Consider the following 19,542-nt stretch of genomic DNA (forward strand, 5'->3'; position numbering starts at 1 on the left):
GCCTCACAGGGATCTTAAGGAACAGTAAGATGAAATGTGGTAACATAAGGTGCACCCATTGCAAAATCGTGCAGAGGCCGATAGACTTCACCAGTTATGGACAGATTGCTGAGATACTGAGGCATGCCTTTGGACCTTAGACTATAAACACCCTCTGGCCAGGCTATACGTTGAGGGCAATCTGTCAGGACAACTCTTGGCGTGGCTCCTCAAAGACAACATGCTTACACTCTCTAATAGGAGGACTCTGACTGGACGATGGTCATATCATCAGCTCACAGATGGAAATTGATGAAGCCTTTCTTGTTTACTGCAGAGCTGTGGATGCCTTAGAGACCTTTTTTTGGCACCTTCACTTACCTCTAGTAGATTCGCTTCAACAAGCGGACCTTGATGCTCCCCTGCAGAGAGAGGAGATTTGTTTAGCCATCACACAAATCACCCATGCGGCCATAGTCACAGATAGGCTCCCCATAGAGTACTAAGCAACCTTCTCTGCTACGTTGGGCCTTCAACTCCTAGATATCTATGACGAAGCATGGGACAGAGGTACACTGCTGGAGACTCTGAGAGAAGCCCTTACAGTGGTACTCCCCAAAGCAGGCCGAGACACCCTGGACGTAATGTCATATCATCCACTCTCACTTTTGAATCTTGACTATAAAATACTGGGCAAGATCCTAGCGAATAGCTGTTGCATGTTATCGCACACATCATCCATGCAGACCAAATTATATTTATCCAAGGCTGCACACTAACCTTAATATTCACTCCCCCCTCGGTCTGATGGAGGAAAGTGAAACTGGTCCCAGTGGCGGTCCCGTTTGACATCAAATAGGCCTTCCACACTCCAGGGTTGGGACACTTGTTCTCGACCCTGGAGGTTATGCACTTTGGCCAGTGGTATTTGAGGTGTCTCGGAGCGTTGTATGACCACCTAGTAGCACAGGTTACAACAGGACAGCTGATATCCACTAGATTCGACATACAGAGAGGTATCGAGCAAGGCCCGCTCCCTTCTTTGCTGACCTACACAAACTCCTTTTGGAACTGATATGGGGCTCTGGTAAGCGACATATATAATTTCCGATCCATGCAGAAAGGGAGTCTGGAGGCCTCTAACTAGGAGCTCTATTATGCTGTGGTGCAGCTACAGTTGCCATTTCGCTGGCTGGATATGACCCCCTGCGCAGAATAGGCAGTGCTGGACCTCACTGGGACAGTATCCCCCACTGCTAGACACTCCTGATGCGGGCTGCACGCTGCTGTTGGCTGTGATATGTTGATGGCAAACCGCAACATCGACATATTCTCCATTAATCCCTTTGTGGCAGATGGCAGCACTCCAGAATGTTATCTGACCCCACACGACCCAAGGATGGCAAGAAGCAGGACTGAAACGGATGGGGCACCTCTATGCAGATGGCCAGATTCCTCCATTTCAAGATCTTAGGGACTCTTATGATATCCTTGCTGGTCCCTTCTTGATATATCATGCAGTAGCTTTACACTCAGGGCAGAGTCGGGCAGAACCATCCACTGCCCTTCCAGTCCACATAGCCCTCACACATGGAAATGCATGCAGGCTTATCACAGTCCTTTACACCTCTTTATTATCTTAGAACTCTCCACCGGATATTGGGCCACATGAATGTTGCTCTCGCAATCTACACATGCCACTTCTGGATAAACATTGGGAGCAATCCCAGAATCAGATCTGCTACATGTCAAGCCAACCACATCTACACTTCACACAATTTAAATATGTGCACCAGATATACCTCACGCCCGACACATAGCATGCATGTTCCCGACTGCCTCCCCAACCTGCCTGAGATGTTGAACACTGAATGCGGGTTGTTTTCTGTATGGCGTAGGAATGCCCAGTGCGCACTTGGGCAGACATAATAGGTGTAACGTCCACACCTGTTGATACAGAGCTCCCGCTTACAACTGAGTCCTGCTTACCGGGGAACCACACGAGGGCTAAAGGGGACAAAAATCTAAATACATTTGTTGATCTGGCATTTATACTGTTTAATTGTTTAATTACCATATCCTGGAAATCACCGACCTCTTTCGAGAAGCTGTGCTGGCTCCATGCACTGCTCAAATGGGCACATGCAGAAGCAGATGCCCTAGTGCAAGCCCGCAGACAGGGAAGCAAGGGGATCTAGTACTTATATGTACAGAACTTGGAGGCAAGGAACGATCACCGCCCTCCGTGAGGATCTTACCTGCAATCTCCATCACTTCTGGGACATGGACCGACCTTTGAAGCTGTTCAATGGCGATACCCTCTTTACTCCACAGTGTGCCTAGTGGGTGGGTACAACATGTTGATACACATTTTTATGTCTCATCGGTAGTTACTCTAACGCCTGCCATGTACGGGCTTCCTTATTCTTTGTGTATCTGTAGCTCATCTTGAATTTGTGTATTCTTTTTTCTGTTTTTGTTTACTATGTTGACTGCATTTCTATAGTAAAATTATGTAAAAAAATAAAAATAAAAAAAGGTTTGGAGCTTGGAGACGCATTTTGCAATCCTATATTTTCAGAGGTTTGATCTACTACCTATCAATAATAATGACTATACATTACTTGGCCATCTTTAAAATTAGGGCTAGGGTTCTCGGGAGAAGCACAGGATTTTCTGGATAGATATGACCATCAAGGAACTCCCATCTGGCAGCATGGACGTGGACAAGGTTTGCCTACGGAGACCTCCACCTACGATTCCAAAATAGCAGACTGATGCAACCTAATGTGATGACCTCACTGGTGTCAGTGAGGTCATCACAGTAGGTTGAGTCATTCTGCCGTTTTGAGATCATAGGTGGAGAGCCGTTTGTACAAGGCATTGCAATTCTATGCTCGGAGAAGAGCAACAGCATAGTAATTAGTTTTCTTCTGTGGAGGGGAATAAAACATTTTCTAGTTATCACATCAACAGTTTTCACCTCTATTGAGGACATGGAGGCAAGAATTATGCTTCTCATTTTTTTTACTGTAAAATGGCAGAAGCCAATCAAAAACAGGTAAACCTATAAACTACACTTCCCACAAAACCACTAACCAAGCAGGACCTTTCTAGACCTTTATTAATCGGAGACACCAAGATCCCTCCTCTTTCTTTACAATATCACACAAACGTAAGGAAGAAACAACAGCCAACATGACCAAAATATCAACCAACAAGACCACAGTGCTTCTCTGGTTCACCGGCCTACAAAGTGCATTGATCCATAGGCTCCTTCAGCTGAAAGTTTCACAATGTGGCGCAGCGACAAAACATGATATTTCCTCAGAGCACAGAAATCGCTTAGAGGTGGTCCTTGATCCTGGAAACATGATGAACAACATCAACTGCAAAGAATTACTCCTGCTTCTGATAATTTCCTGAAAGGCAAAAGATAACCATTGACAACTATTCCACCAAAAAGACCCATCAACAGGATGGGAAACAACAGTAAGCAGACAACAATTGTGCAATAAATCAGAAATGCATTTGATTTCAGAATACAAATAACCCCTAACAATAAATCTAAGGCAATACATGTCAATTTGGATGGAATAATCCTCGCCACTTTGACCCTACTAGAACTGAAAACATTTTATTCTATGTCAGGGCCAGAGGAAAGATCATGCTTGTTTAAAGCTGATTCACCACCACAGATGCTACTTTAGGAATACGTTTATAGTAAAATGTTCTTAAACGTGATGGGGAATCAGATTGTTTAAAGCTAATTCACCACCTTAAATGTTACATTAGGAATAAGATTATTATTTTTAAACATTAAATCTGAGGACTAGTCTGCTGCCCTCATAATGTCCTCTAGACAAGAACCTAACCCAAAGTTCTTGATGCCGTGGTACCCCTTACCAAGTGTGTACCAAATCTAACCGCAGTGAAGCCACCTCTGCCATAAACCATTTCACCCATCGCATCAAGATAGCTGACATAACCAGCCGAAATTGTTCTAGCAAGACAATCAAAAGTTGACCTCAGGGAGAATCACTAAGCTCCCTTGTGCAGTCAATTTAAGTTTTCAAACACTGAACTCCACGCAATTTGGGATTATACAGAATTTCTATCCGTGAGAAAAAGTTCGTACAAATACAAATTTGGAAAGAAACTCCATCAGGAGGAACAATCGAGTCAAGTGTACGCACACCAGACACTCTTCAGCAGGAAATCAAACTCAAAAGCATAGTAGGCTTTGCAGGCCAGTCTTGCAAAAAATATCAACACTAAATCGACATTCCAAAGACAGAAATATCGAGGTTGATAGGGACTAGATAGCAAAATATCCTTCAGGACTTAGCACACAAATGGGTGCTCTCCCACATGTCTGTCTTCCACATGGGAATGTCCTGCAGAAATGGCATAACGAAAAGTGTTGATCTATCTGTAGGCCAGCCCTACCAAAGCTAAACACAACAGGAAGTTCACCATGTAGGGCAAATCCACCTCCCACAGGATCCACGATGAGTATGCCATGTCAATATACCCATCGCAGTCAGGCTGACGAATAGCGTTTATGGGTACCGAAGGCCAAGAACTGCCAGATAAAGAAACTCCAAAAAGAACAGATAATAGACAGAATGCTGAACAAATCAAACATTCACCCAGAGTCACAGATCTGGGTTAAATCCATCATTTTGCTTTGCTTGCCATGCCATTCCAATCTGGACCCAGCCATGTGTAAATCAGTCTCGACCCTGCTGGGAAGAGTCCAGCCCAAGCTGCCAAGCTAGGTCCTCTGTGGACCAGAATCAAGCAGCCTGGGACTAGTGCTCTCAGAGGGCCTCATAGACGGAGTAGAAGATTTGTTTTTTTTTTGTAACTGGCAACAGAAACTCCAGCAAATCATTAGTGTGGCCAGAGTGGCCTTACAGAACACCTGATTCCTTATCTGACCTGTCTCCAGGAGCTTCTAGGGGGGGAGATTCTCAGGGTGGTGAGCACTATAGCCATGATCTGTCATAAATGACTTTGATAGTTTGTCAAAAACCTTTGAGTGAGGTTTTGTATCAGACTTTGCTTGAGTTTTACGTCAGACCTATGTAGGCTCGCCAGGACTGGGATGAATTGACGCACTCTAGAAAAGTGGTAGGTGTTCGACATATCTTTTCAGGGTTGAAGTGGAACAGCTAAGGTGGTGTTTACAGATTGCTGGGTCAAATTATCAATGGCCTCCACCAGCTTGTCCCACACATAGTATTCTTCCTCAATGTAGGGTGGATGCTCCTCTGAGCAAGAGCCTTCAGACTGGCTCCATTATGGCCACTGGTCCACAAGGATAACAAAAACTCCCATCCCAAATTATACACAGACCAAATTGATCTTACTACGTTCATTACAATAGGGGGAGCCACCCTAAGTCTCAGTGTGTAAGGATGGTGAACCACGCTCTTCAGGCAAGCCTGTAATTGAATTATATAGCCCGACATACTAGCCAGACAGACATGCCTGAAAGTAAAAGAAGGCTGCAGCGTGAGCTCAGGGCTGTGGAAAATCGATTTTGTTTTGCAGGCGTGAGCACAACATGGTTCCAACTCCCTCAGAGATGATTTCAAGTAACCGCAAACATACCACTCACAATCATGAAAATAGAAAGAGCAATCCATGATCTCCGAGCTCAGGGAGCATTTCTCCCGACGTGCTAGCGTAATGAGTAAAGGAACTTGAAAAAGTAAGCGCCACCAGTAAATTCTGCTGGAAAACAAATTATCAAGCACAAATCCTGTGAAAGTATGAGTATTAAATGAAAGACACGAGCACATATCAAAGACCAAACTGGTGACTGCAGAAGCAAAGCAAGAGTAGGGATTTCGGTCTCTCTAATAGATGAAGGGCTAGGTTGGTCCTGATTGACTGGAGGTTGTATAGGAAGTATAGTTTCTATGGTTACCTGTTTTTTCATTGCCTGCTGTCACTTTACAATAAAGAAATGAGTAGCATGATCTGAGCCTCCGGTCCTGGCATAGAATCTTACCCACATACCTACCAGTGCTATAAGAGGGGAACCTATCTATTTCCTAATCTGTGATATTACTAATGGTTTCAAAAATAGATTCCCAAAATTCACATATGACAGAAAGTGACAGTTCAAGTGCATAAAATCAGCCGTTCGACAATTAGTATGCACACAGCATACTCTAGGTGTGCGTGATCTACAGTAAATGCACCTGTGCTCAGAAAAGCAATTATTCACTCTGACGCAGATTAGAATTTCACTGTGGATTCTCAGATTTACACCAGGCGTTCTATACCCACGTCCACTGAAATTATGCAGCGGATAATGGATTATGGGGATAGTGTGACAAATCTAAAATTACGATGCAGCCGCGCAATCACATAATTCCAGAGGTCGTGATTATTATTTATTGTGTCTTCAAGTGCTCACTATTTTTATACCATATTTTAGTATTTAAAAATGTTCTTCATTTTGTTGTTAATTTTTTTAAGGTTTTCAGTTTCATAAATATAGAACACGTTTTTTATGTTTCAGTTATCATAACATTTATGCATGTTTATACTCAGTATTATTATTTAATATCAATTAATACTATTACATTTCCTACTTAATATATATATATTATTCATATAATTTTTAAAATATATAATTTAATACTGGATTTGCTACACTATTTGAACAAATATTTCAAGTCACATATAATTATGCCATGGTATATTATTAAATTGCCATTGCAGTATTTTATTTTAGGCCCACAATTTATGTGATTTAGATAATTTCTGTTGGTGCTCTGTTGCATATCATTTTTATTTTTATTGTATTTTACTGTATACATTTGACAGTGCATTATCTTCTTCTTGTATTGATTTAATAGCCATGCAACCATAGTGCCCAAAACATTGTTTATACTGAGGTTTCTTGTTTTTCACTGTTTATCCAATCATATATATATATACACTGTACCTTCATGTCTGTGTGTGAGCCCAGTCAATGTGACGGCCGTAATGCGTCATGTTGGAGTAAACCACCTTTCTACACCATGCACTCCACAGCGAGCATCTTTTTTTCTTGTTTCAGCCTGCCTATTCCCACTGGTGTTCTTGGCTGGCTTGACGCTCCATCCCTCACATTGAGCATTTGGCTTCCAGAAAAAAAAAATACACAGATATATATATATATATATATATATATATATATATATATATATATATATATATATATATTATTTTGGCTGCCAATGTTTTGACAATAATCATTTTGAACCGCAAGAGTTTTCTGGCATAACAGCCAGCGCTGATGACTTTGGAGCTGCGGAACCAGGTTCGAGCCTCGGCATTGACTCAACATTCTGTTATTCTGGGCAAATCACTTAATATCCCCCTGTCTACCAAAAATGAATGTGTCCTTGTGTAACGTAACTGGGGCTCATGTAAAGCGATCCAATACCTTTGGGTTGAGTTCGCAATATGAAAATAAGCTACTTACCTGTAACTATAGTTCTCCAGTATTGGAATCTTTCATAGATTCACATGCTTGAATCATTCGCCGTTGTCAAGGTGGGAGTCCCCAGTACCTTAGAAAAGACAATGTCCCCAAAGACATAACAGCAATAACATTAAAACTCTACATTTTAGTAATCTATCCAAGTCCTTATGTGAAAAGGACCAAACTTGAGCCTCAGCCAATCAGAGTGCCCTACCCTCTAGAACTCTCCTGAGAGAAGCTCCAGTACCTCAGATTTTGTAAGCACTAGTGCGTAAGTTAAAGGTTGAACAAGAGATATTTGAAGGTGAGCTTCCCACAGGAGGTGGGTGGGTCGCATGTGAATCTATGAAAGCTTCCAATACTGGAGAACTACAGATACAGGTAAGTAACTTATTTCTTACTCCAGTACTGGAACTTTCATAGATTCACATGCTTGAATAAGACTAGGAAGCAGGAACCAACACATTTTCTGTATTGACTAACACTGTTAATCTCATCATAAGATATCGTTCGCATTAAGACAGGTAAATGCAAAGCAACAAAAGTTAACCTTTTGAAACATAAATGAATATGCATAAGAGGTACGTGAATACTGAACAGAAAATGTGATAATATATCAGAAGCGGATGGTGGGAAAACAAACAGCTCAGCTTATCAGAACAAATGTCTAAGATCTGCTTGACCCACCGCTGCATCTCAGAGCGCCTCAGCGTCCAGACAGTAAGGCTTCGTGAAGGCGTGTGTCGTTCTCCACATCGCTGCTCGCAACACAGAGAAGAGCGCATAGAATGTAGAGACTGCCCTAGTAGAATGCGCACGTACTCTGGCCTCCAGGGGTCGACCAGCCTTTTGATGGCAAGAGCCTATTGCACTTGAGGTCCATCTAGAAATAGTCTGTTTAGTAACAGGATGCCCTATCCTGGGCGCACTAAATGCCACAAATAGTTGATTTGATTTCCGGATCGAGGATGTTCGCTGCAGATAAAATTTAAGGCATTGTTTAACGTCAAGGGAATGCAGCAGTCTTTCTGCTCCAGTCTGAGGCTGTGGAAAGAAAGTCTTTAGCACTACTGGTTCATTAATATGGAAGTCTGACGGCACTTTGGGTATAAACTTAGGGTTTGTCCGTAGGATGACTTTATCGTCATCAAATCTCATGAAGGGTTCCTGGACGGTAAATCCTTGGATCTCGCTTACTCGACGAGCAGATGTTAAAGCCAAGAGGAGAGCTACCTTCCATGTGAGATACTTAATGTCTGACTGATGAATGGGCTAGAATGGTTCCTTCATTAATTGGCCCAGGACTGTATTTAGCTGCCAAGCTGGAGGAGGTGCTCTGACTGGAGGAAAAGATCGGAACAGACCTTTCATGAATTGCTTGATAAGCCCATGAGACCAGAGGGATGGTCCTTTAGAAAGCCGTCTATATCTGGAGATAGGAGCCAGGCGAACTTTAATAGATGCATGCGCGAGACCAGAGCACCCCTGATGGAGAAGATACAGTAAAATCTGCTCTGGAGCAGATGTAAGCAGATGAAGACCATTAGGAACACACAATAAATAAAACCATTTCCATTTTAATTTGTACATTTTACTAGTGCTATCAGCACGTGCTTTAGCTAAGTATTTTTGCATTCATTAGGAATATTCAAATGGCCAAACTCACTGAACTCAGGAGCCATGCACATAATCTGAGAGACTTGGGATCCGGATGCCTCACTTGGCCCTGGCTGATGGTTAGTAGCTCCGGTATAGGTGCTAACCTGATGGGAGGACACGAGGACAGCAACAGGAGTTCTGTGTACCACGGTTGACGTGGCCAGGCTGGAGCAATTAGGATTATCTGGCAGGGTTCCGATTTGATCTTACTGATAACCTGTGGAAGAAGAGGTATCGAAGGAAAAGCGTAACCATAAATCCCTAACCATGCTATCGAAAGGGCGTTTCCCCACGACCCTGGGTGGTGATGCCAGCTTGCATAAAGCCGGCATTTCGCCTTCCAAGACGTCGCAAACAGGTCCAGATTTGTTTTTCCCCACCTGAGAAATATTGCGTCCTCTGATTCAGCTCCCCCTCGTGGGAAGATGTGCGAGCCTGCTTAGTCAGTCTGCTGTGGTGTTGCTCACTCCCGGAAGATGTTCTGCTCGTATGTGCACTGAATGTTGAATGCACCAGGTCCAAAGGGCTTGAGCTTCTCTGAACAGCAGATGAGACCGAGTTCCTCCTTGTTTGTTGTTGTAGTGCATGGTGGTCGTATTGTCCATTCGGACAAGCACCGATGAGCCTCAGATTCTTGAAAGAAAAGCCTGCAATGCCAGGTACACAGCTCTGAGCTCGAGGATGTTGATGTGAAGAGTAGCATGAGAGGGGGACCACCTGCCACTCACTTGAAGAGCTTGAAGGCATGCACCCCATCCCTCCATCGAAGCATCCGTTGTTATCGTAAATGGAGGGACCTGAGCTATGAATCCTAAACCCTTGGAGATGACTGTCGGTGTTGACCACCAATCGAGGGAGTCGACGATCCTTGCTGTTATCTGTATGATGTCCCCGAAGGAACGTTGCGTCTGTTTCCACTGTTTGTCGAGCTCTTCTTGTAGAGGGCGCATCCGAAGGCGACAGTGGGGAACTAGATTGATACAGGAGTACATCAAACCCAGTAACAACTTGAACTTTCGAACTGAAAGAAACATTCTTTTCTGAATTGTATCTGCTAGGGTAACAAGCTTGAGTTGACGTTCCTCCGCTGGGGACGCCTTTACTTGAGTCGTGTCCAGTATAGCTCCCAGGAAAACTATTCGGCTGGTATGTTGAAGATGGGACTTTTCTCAGTTGAGAGTGAGACCTAGTTGATGGAATATGCGTAACGTGGTCTTGAAAGAGTGGCGTGGAGAGTGGATGTCGGGAGCTTTCAGTAACCAGTCATCCAGATATGGGAATTTCTGGTGTTTGAAGCACCTTACGTATGCTGCAACAGGGGCTAAGCATTTTGTGAAAATCGGGGGAGAGGATTTGTGTCCGAAAGGTAGCACTTTGAACTGAAAGTGCTGGCCGGCTACCATGAATCCTAAGAATTTCCTGTGTTTGGGGTGAATGGGTATGTGGAAGTAGGCATCCCGCAGATCTAGGGAAGCCATGAAATCTCCTCTGTTGAGAAGTTGCAAAACATCCTTCAGTTTCACCATGCGGAAGGATTGCTTCTTTAGATATTTGTTGAGCTGCCTCGGATCCAGGATGGGTCTCCAGAAACGAGATTTCTTCCTGATTAGGAAGAAGCGAGAATAGAAACCGCTTCCTTTTTGAGAATAAGGGACTACCTCTATTGCCCCTTTGGATAACATGACATCTTTTTCCGGAAGGAGAAGATGCAGATGCTGTTGACATTCCCGGAAAGGCGGAGTCTCAGGGGGCATGTAAGTGAACTCTAGCAGATGACCATAAGTTATTATGTCCAGAACCCACTTGTCGTTTGTGATCTGACGCCAACGTTGCAGGTTATGTGTCAAAGAAGGAGAGGCAGCCGGCCCCTGGAGGCTGTCATTGCCTGCGGGAGGTGCCCGTAGAATGTCTCCCCGACTTCCTTCTAGGTGGAGGTCTGTTGTATGCCACCGCAGGAGGTTGTCTCTGATGGTATTGGGGTCTGGAAGATTGGTATTGAGAGGAATAAGTTTGGTACCTGAATAATTGGTAACCACCTCGAAAGGAAGAGTAGCCTCTACCCCTGGCTCCTCGAAGGGGTGTGTGCTTATACTGCAGTGAACCGAAAGACCTGGCCGTATCTGTGTCTGCTTTGATTGCTTGAAGAGCATCATCCACATGTTTACCAAAAAGGTCCTGCCCATCATAAGGGAGGTCAAGGATCTTAGTTTGTACATTCGGCCTAAAATTTGTGACTTAAGCCACCCTTGGCGTCTTAGGACAGCTGAACCACCCAATAGCCGAAACCCCATAGCGGCAATGTCCAAAGCACAGTCAATAACCTCTGCAGATGTGCGTTGACCTTCAATGAGAATCTTTCTCGCTTCCGACTTGTAATCTGGAAGATCGCCGACAGAGTGCGAAATTTCTGATCATAGCTGCCTGTTATATCTGCCCAGGAGCGCCAGGGAATTTGTGCCATGAACCACAATGGCAGACGTGGAAGAAAATATTTTCCCAATGTTATCAAGGCGCCTAACATCTTTGTAAGGAGGTGCAGATAGAGGTGCTGAAGGGTTTCTAGAGCGTCGTTGGGCAGCCTGAGAAACCACTGAATCTGGTTTTGGATGACCCACCAGGCAAGCAGGCGCGTCCTCTGTCGCTTTATATTTCTTGTCCAGCTTTGGCAATATAACAGGAGCGTAGTCATGAGATCAATTGTCGACGGGAGTGTTGTCGATGACAATAACGCTGACGAAATGGGGCGTCCCATTGACGAGGATAATAGCGTCGTCGACGAGGATCTTGCAGCTGCTGCCATCAACACTAAAAGAGTGACTACAACCGGCGTCACTGTTGAAATAGTCGTCGACGAGAGTACCGTTGATGATGGCGCCATCAACGGTGCTGAACTTGGCTTCTTGAAGTTGTGGAGAACCTTGGGAGGTGGAGTAGCCGGTTCAGAAACAGTCTTTTTGATGATTTGTTTGAGGGTTTCTGTGCCTGTTTTCTTCCTCTGCGAACAGCTATGACTTTTAGAAGATGTCCCAGCTGATTTTTGTGCCATTTTCTTAGGTGGCTCTTGAATATCCGAGCCCTCCTGCTTTCTTTTAACAGGTGTTTTGGGAGCAGAAACAGAGGAGGAGACACTGTCCTCATCAGAGGCCAAGTGGCCAGTCTTCCGTCTCTGAAGCCACAACAGCAGGCGACCCTCTCTGTCTTTCAAAGTCTTTGTAGAGAATTTTCTACATATTTTGCAGTTCTTTGTTTTATGACTGTGATATAAGCAGTAAATGCATTCCTCATGTGGATCATCCACATATAGGGCCTCATTACAACCATGGCGGTCAAAGACCGCCAGGGCTGTTTTGGAGGTTGCACCGCCAACAGGCTGGCGGTGCAAACTCGGGGATTACGACTGCGGCGGAAGTGCCGCAGTCACACCGCCGGGACCGGCGATTTTCCGCCACGTTGGTCCCAGCGGTTTTAATCCGGGATTACGAGTCCCCTTCTCGCCAGCCTTTTCACGGCGGTAGGAACCGCCATGGAAAGGCTGGCGGGAAGGGGAGTCGCGGCACAGCCCCTCACAGCTTTTCACTGTCTGCGCAGCAGACTGTGAAAAGTGCGACGGGTGGAACTACACCGGTCGCACGGCTGCCAACACCACCGGCTCCATTTGCATTGGCAGCTGCACGGCGGTTACAACTAAACGGGCGGCGGTTGCCGCCCGCCAAAGTTGTAATGAGGGCCATAATCTTTTTTTCAAGCAAGAGGCACAGGATCCAAAAAGGCCTTTCCTTGGTGTCTCTGACATGGCAGCCAGTTTGAATCACCAGAAAAGAAAAGAAATGTTCCAAAACTGAAGTAGTAGATCTTCTGAGAGAAAATATTGAGTAGAGCTGAAAGGAGACTCCTCAGCACAACGTACAGTGGAAAATCTGAGGGAAGGCAGCTCCTTACAGGAGGTTCTAAGGGGTGAGGCAATCTGATTTGTTCCAATTTCAGTTTGGATCTACTTTACAAAATGACTGTGCCAGTTATTCTATTTGAGGCCTAGACCATGTATTGTATATGTACATTTTCAGGCCTAGGTTGTATATTCCACTGGGGACTCCCATCTCAACAACAGGGAAGTATTCAAGCATGTGAATCTGTGACGGTTCCAATACTGGAGTAAGAATGTCTTGCAATGTGACCATGCAAAAGGTTTGGCGTTTGAGGTATTTGTTTAGGTCCCTGAGATCCAGAATGGGATGCCAAGATTCCTCCTTTTTGCTCACCAGAAACAAACAGGAGTAAGAACATTTGCCTTTTTCTGAAGAAGGAAAACTCTCTATCGCTCCCTTCCTGAGCATGGTCACGACCTTCAGCCGGAGTTGTTTTAGATGCTTCTGAAAGAAGGTATGAGGAGGACGAGAAGGTGGGTGTTGAATGAACTCTAAAGTTTGGCCAAATCGAACAATGTTTAAAACCCACTGATCTGATGATATCTGTTCCCACTTCTGATAGAAGTGTTATATCCTTCCCCCTATCTTCTCGCTTTGTGGTAAGGTTGTAGCCAGAGCCTGGAACATGTCATTGACGTATGACCACCTCTTTGCTCTGATGCGGTCTACCCCTAGGAGGGGGTCTGGAATAGGACGCCTGAGGTGGTTGCCTTTGGGAGAATTGCGGTCGGAACTGCTGTGTAGCATAGGAGTGGTGACGAAAGCTCTGGTAACCCCCTTGATATGTCGAAACTCCTCGACCTCTGGAGGCACGAAAGGGCATCTTCTTAAATTGAAGGGTTCCTAAGGACCTTGCAGTGTCTGGATCTGTTTTGATGGCTTGTAGGGTATCCCCATCAAAAGGGAGGTCCAATACTTTATTCTGAACCTTTGGACGACAAGAAGTCGCCCTAAGCCAGCCCTGACACTGCAGCACTGCCCCACCAGCTAGCTGCCGAAAAGCTGTGTTTGCCATATCCATGGCGCAGTCTATCACCTCAGCCGAGGTACGCTCTCCCTCCAAAATGATTTCTTCACCTCCACCTTAGAGTCTTCCGAAAGGTGGTCTAGATACCTCCCCAGGATTGCCAATTAATTTGCTGCTTTTACTATCAGGCCCAACATGGAAGAGAAGCGCATCCCAATGTTGTCCAGCCTTCTCCCTTCCTTATCTGGAGGAGCTGAAATTGGCGTTAATGGACTTTTTGAACGCCTCTGCGCTGCCTTGGTTATGACCAAGTCCGGCTTCGGGTGACTGACTAGACACACTGGGGCGTCATCTGGGGCCTTATATTTCTTGTACAATCTAGGCAAGACTGCTATCACGGTAGCTGGGTTTCTCATCATCTTGAGACCTACCTCCCAGATGTAGCCTGCTATTGGTATGGAGCAGACACTTTTCTGATAAGGCTCCTTGAAGTCATATAAAAAAACAATCTATCTGCTTAGATGGCATGGGCAATGCAAATCTCTTTGCTGCTCTCTCAAGCAGATTATGGAAACTCGCAATATCTCCTAGGGAAGATGAGGGTGTCGGCAATATATTGTTGTCCCAATCTGAGTTTGCACCCTGCAACTCTCCCTCTTCTCTCTCTTCATCCGAAGAGTTAGAAATCTGTATGAAAGACCTTTGCGGGGTACTTCTGGCTTATCTAGGAGATAACTTAGGCTGTGGCACTGGAGTGGTGGGCATCGAGGGAGAAGATGCCGTTTGAATGTCCGATTGTGGCGCTGATGGAAACCTCTTTTTGTAATCTGATAACGTAAGTTGGGAATCAGATATAAGGGAACTTGGGACACAGACAATGTCTTCTGGTGCATATGGCTGCTGTCGTCTAGGAGAATAATACTCTAGATAATACTCCTCTTCATCCTCCTGACACTTAACATGGAGTTGTGAAGGGCTATGGGCTGCCCTAAACGGCCAATCATCATTAGAATCTTCCTCCAAAAGATGAGTTGGGATTAATGGTATAACCTTACTTGGGGATGTAGCTCTTGGAGTGATACCTCCTCTTCCTGAAAAAGACTGTGTTTTTCTCATCGTCGACGGTGTCAACGACGGTGCCGTCGACAAAGTTGTGTCCAATAATTCTACTGCTTCCGTTGACGGTGTTGCCGACGACAGCGTAGATGTAGGAATCCTCGTCGTCGATGGTGTTGTCAATGGAGCCATTGTCAGGATCATCGTCGTAAATGACATTTTGATCTTCAGCGTCAACGGCCTAGATTTTGTTACCGTCGACGTGGATGTTGTTGACGAGCAGGAAGCTACGATTGAAAGACTGGTTACCGTCATCGCTGTCGGTGCAGCCGCTGTGTAAGTTCTCGTTGGCGACGGTGTCAACAACTTCGTCCGCAGTGGAATCGTCGTCGACGGTCTGTCTTCAGGAGCTGAAGAAGGCTTTCTGAACACTGTCAGAACCTTTGGAGGAGGCGTAGAAGGGTCTCAGGAAGGTTTAGGCACCTCCTTTGATGTTGAAGGATGATGCTTGGTCTTAGAGGAGGATCTTCTCTCCTGAGGTGAAGATGAGAGACTGCAGCCTTCACCAGACCCCTGTGAGGTCTTTTTAAAAGTCTTTGAGGGTTGTTTTGAACCCTTCTCAGAATCAGGTGATCTTTGCCTCTTTTGTGACCTCTTAGAAGACCATGAAGACTCTTCACTGTCAGAGTCTGAGACAGTGTTTTTTCTTGATTTAAGCTTCATGACCCACATCAACAATCTCCCCTCTCTATCCTTTAGAGTCTTTGAGGAAAAGGTACAACATACCTTACAGTCCGTAGCAGAATGATCAGGATAGAGGCTACAATCTCTATGAGGTCTTCTGAATGGAGCCTTTTCTTCCCACAAGTGCTGGAGGCTCTAAAGAGACCTTTCCTTTCTCTGTCAGACATTATGCTGGTAAAGCAGGCTCCAGAAAGTATGAGTGTAAATCAGAAACACTCAATAAGCAAATAGAAATTCAGATATAGTGAGCAAATCTTCTTACACAAGAACAAACTGAGCAGAGCTCAGACGAGACTCCATAGCACGATGTGCAATGGAAAATATGAGGAACTGGAGCTTCTCTCAGGAGGGTTCTAGAGGGTGGGGCACTCTGATTGGCTGAGGCTCAAGTTTGGTCCTTTTTACATAAGGACTTGGATAGATTACTAAAATGTAGAGTTTTAATGTTATTGCTGTTATGTCTTTGGGGACATTTCTAAGGTACTAGGGACTCCCATCTCGACGACAGGGAATGATTCAAGCATGTGAATCCATGAAAGTTCCAATACTGGAGTAAATAAAACCGCCCAAAGAAAATACATCATGTCTGCCGCTGGACCTCAGGAACAAATGTGTTTTGTGATTGCCTGTGATATGTAAAAACAGGTTTGGGGCAAAAAACACATTGTTAAAAAATTCATTTTTGGTGTCAGAAATTTCTTTCTAATTCATAAAAGGGCTTTTAACAAATGCAAATTGGAGCAGGCATGAAAGAAAAGACCACCTCCTATTTGGGATTAACAATGGAATAAATTGACGGTTTGTGAACACAACTCCATTGGCAAACAATTGATCTATCACCAACGCTGAAACTAGGGTGGGAATTGTTAGCAAAGACTAAGCTATCCCCTTGGGAAGGATTCCCTTTTTGGGATTTTATGCTGGTGGCTTTGGGTAGAGCAGGCTGTGCTTTAACAGAACACTGATAGCTTTGCTCTCATAAAAGTGTTCCAGAATAAGAAAGTGTTTTAAAAAAAGCAGTGGCTGTGCCTTTAATAGACAAGGGCTGCCTACAAGGATAGCAGTCTTCTGTTCCTTTTAGGCTTCCATCCCTGTATTCAGAACCAATCACAGGGGTCACTTGTTGTGAGTTGCATAGTTATTATTCATAAGGCAGGTCATTTTGAGACCCTTTGAAAACAGACCATGTGTGATGTTCTCTTATTTGGACATACTTTGCATTGCAGACTGCCTTCTGTTTGCAAACCAGTTGGTGTGCAATTTGAACACGCTGGTTTGAGAAAGGGAATGGCACATCAGGCCCTCAGTCTTTTGTTTCAGTCATCCAAGATAGGGATCTTGTGGCTGACAACATGGGAGTAAGTTATTGAAAAAGACCGAAAGGCAAATGTCATTCTGTTCAGGGAACAGTCTATTTCTTGGAACCGATTTTACAGAGGTTGTGGCTTTTGAAGTCACAGAATTTCCACAAAACTGTTCTAGTCCATTTCTAGGCAGTTATAATGCACTGCCACTTCCAAATCTCCGTCTCAGTTCTGATGTATTTAATTCCCACAAAGACAAAGCTTTTTCTGCAAACTACTTTCCACTGTTCAGACATGTATGTAGAAAATACCCTTCAAGCTTTCCTTCTTACCACGGATCCCATTACAAGCAAAATCATTTTCAGTAGTGATACCACTCCGTATGATAACAAGTAGTCCTAATTCTGATATTACTGCATCTTTCCTTACCATTGACCACATAACCAGTTTCTATCACACTCTGCATATATGTGTATATATATCCCTCATTGTAGAGCCACTGTCTTTGCACTTCAAAAACCATTTTTCCTAGACCAGGGATGTGCTTCAACAACAGCCACAGAGACCAAGATTAAGCCAGCTATAGGAATAACATAGAAACCCAGGGATCAAGCTTCTCTCACTATTCTATTCTTCTGTGCACGTCGAAAAGAAGAAGGGTGCACATGGATGTGATCACCCATGTGCATGCATATGTGGCAGGACCACAGATACAATGCAATATATCAGTGTGGACCATTTATCCATAAAAAGATGTTCTCTGTTGTATATTACCTTTAGTTGGTCTGCTATCCATACCACATATCTGTAATCGATGGGAAGGAGGGAAGGAAGAAACAAGTTACTTACCTGTAACTGTAGTTCTCCAGTATTGGAAACTTTCAGAGATTCACATGCTTGAATCATTTCCCGTTGTCGAGATGGGAGGCAGTGAAGGGGGAATCTGGGTGAATTCCAACAGGTGTCCGAAGCGGACGACATCCAGCAACCACTTGTCTTTGGTTATTTGTTTCCAGCGTTGGATATGATGTTTTAGAATTCTGTGATAGATTGTAGGAGGAGAGTGTATAGGACATGTTGTTAGACAGTCATTGTCTACGTGCCGATTCTTTAGGATGTCTCCCAGACTTGCTCTTGTGGGAGGGCCTGGTATAGGCTGCGGGAGGCGGTTGCCTTGGCTGGTATTGTGTCCTAGAAGGCTGGTACGTGGAGGAATAGGATGGGTACCTATATTGCTGGTATCGCCCAGGAAAGGAAGGTTGACCTCTGCCCCTACCACCACAAAAGGACACTTTCCTGTACTGCAGAGTGCTTAAGAATTTTGCGGTCTCCATATCAGACTTGATGGCTTGAAGGGCATCGTTGACGTGCTTGCCAAATAGTGCTTCCTCGTCACATGGAAGATACAGAATTTTTCTCTGTACTGCGGGATGAAAGTTGGTGGCTTTGAGCCAACCCTGACGTCTCAACACAGCTGAACCCGCAAGTAATCTGAAGCCCATTGCTGCTATATCCAGTGCACAATCGATCTCTGCTGAAGATCGCTGGCCCTCTACAAGTACCTTCCTAGCTTCTGTTTTGGAAGTGTCTGAAGGCTCCTCCAGTGATTGGATATGTCTGACCAGAGCTGTTGATCATATCTGCCCAGTAGAGCAAGGGAATTGGAAGCCCTTACCACAATAGCAGACATGGAGGAGAAACGTTTGCCGATGTTATCTAAGTGTCTCACTTCTTTATCTGGCGATGATGTCACTGGCGTAGAGGGGTTCCTGGAGGGTCGTTGGGTGGCTTCCGAGTTCAGCTTCAGGTGTCCTGAGGGCAAGCCGGAGCATCCTCCGTGGGTTTATATTTCTTATCCAGTCTCGGCAGAACTGCAGGGACCGTTGCTGGTCTGCATAATTTTCAGGCCCTGGCTCCAAACATGGTCTATGATGGGTATAGCTCTGACCATTTTCCTGTGGGAGTCTTTAAAATCATGTAGGAAGCAATCCTGCTGAGTTGCAAGCATTGGAAGATCGAACCGCATGGTGGCACGCTCAAGCAGGTTATGGAAGCCCTAAGAGACCTTCCCTGGCATCAGGGCCCTTGGTACTAGGGGTAACATTTACAAGGGACTTATCTGAGTGCCAGGGCTGTGCCAATTCTGGAAGCAAAGGTACAGTTTAGGCAAAGAACACTGGTGCTGGGGCCTAGTTAGCAGGGTCCCAGCACACATTCAATCATAACTTGGCATCAGCAAAAGGCAAAAAGTCAGGGGGTAACCATGCCAAGGAGGCATTTTCTTCCAGCCACGTTTACATCCAACCTTGCCAAACCCCAAAGTTCCCTTGTCCCCTTTACCTTCAATCCCCCAAACCCCAAAGTTGCGCTTGCCCCTCATTACCTCTACCCCCAAACTCCAAAGTCACCCATGTGCCT

Source organism: Pleurodeles waltl, chromosome 12, assembly GCF_031143425.1.
Source record: "Pleurodeles waltl isolate 20211129_DDA chromosome 12, aPleWal1.hap1.20221129, whole genome shotgun sequence".
NCBI lineage: Eukaryota > Metazoa > Chordata > Amphibia > Caudata > Salamandridae > Pleurodeles > Pleurodeles waltl.